This window comes from Triticum dicoccoides, chromosome 2B, assembly GCF_002162155.2.
Source record: "Triticum dicoccoides isolate Atlit2015 ecotype Zavitan chromosome 2B, WEW_v2.0, whole genome shotgun sequence".
Lineage (NCBI taxonomy): Eukaryota > Viridiplantae > Streptophyta > Magnoliopsida > Poales > Poaceae > Triticum > Triticum dicoccoides.
The window spans coordinates 819,873,627-819,874,864 of NC_041383.1; the positions used below are offsets into that span (position 1 = coordinate 819,873,627).

The 1,238-nt window shown below is 38.6% G+C and overlaps 1 pseudogene; it reads left to right on the plus strand.

The window, feature by feature from the left end:
- LOC119361567 overlaps positions 1-477 on the plus strand; it is an 11,985-nt pseudogene extending 11,508 nt beyond the window's left edge.
- The last annotated feature ends 761 nt before the right edge of the window (positions 478-1,238 follow it).

The window sequence follows — 1,238 nt, forward strand, 5'->3', positions numbered from 1 at the left end:
GTGAAAAACGACGTTTTTTGTGGCTTGTGTAAAAAAGACAATTTCTGATGCTTCATTCTAACTATTCACGAGGCATTTCTTTATCTTTTTTACACAAGCCACAAAAAACGTCGTTTTTCACTGAAACCTTGTGAACGCACATAAAATGTCCGGATATACACGCGGGATTTTTGTTTCGAATTTTTTAACTTCTCGGAATTTGGATTTCGACAATGGGTGCATATGCACCTAGGAGCCAAAGGCAATTACCGCAAGTTCACGCAATTTAGCTCTACAGCGAGTACTATCGGCCTGAAGAGATATAAATTTGAAAGGATCATTTAATATGAGTACAATATTTACCACACGTGGCTAGAGAGTAAATGACACAATGCAACATGACATTTATCAGGTTCACATCGCTAGCCAATGCATGCAACTTTTGCAATAAATAGCATGCATGTAACCATTGCAATTAAAACACATGCATGCAGATGATCCAAGAACGAGGGCATGCAACGCCACGATAGACTGGTTTGTATGAGAATTATGAGATTTAATACTACATAGTTAAACGCTTACTCTTTTCTTCTACATTTAAAAGTAAATTTTGACATATTATAAAACGGGGGAATTAAGAAACTAGACTTGCCATGAACCATAAACTAAAATTGCCATGATACATGCACTTAAAATTGCCATGGTTCATACAAAAAATAAAATTTTTCATTGTCAAAGTACTGGAGTTGCCATCATCAAAAAACTAAAATTGTCATGCTCTACAAACTGAAATTGCCACATGGCAACTTTAGTTTAAGCACTATGGCAACTACAGTGTAAACATCATGGCAACTTTTGGGCAAAAAATTTCGTTGAAACATATCAACATGGGTCTAGTTTTGAAGATCTCGTTGAGACGGATTTAATGGTGAAAACAGTTTTTTAATTCGATTTTTTAATTAAGAGATAAATCATTTTTAAACAGAAAACCAAAAAGATTCCTGCTGATGTCATCTATTCACACGTGGCAAAATAAGTAGTAAAGGAGGCGTGTGGACGATGTGCAAGATGCCACACGTGTGGACGTTAGTTTTTTCCTAAGTTAAATCCCCTGGCGGTCCGATATAGAGAAGAAAGGGCGGCCATGGCGCCATGAACATGTGGTGCAGCGGCTCGTCGGAGCTGATGGAGCTACTTGGTACCGAGCTAAGGGAAGGCATGCAAGGAGGTCTTCCCGTTGCGCATCCGGCGACCCCCAA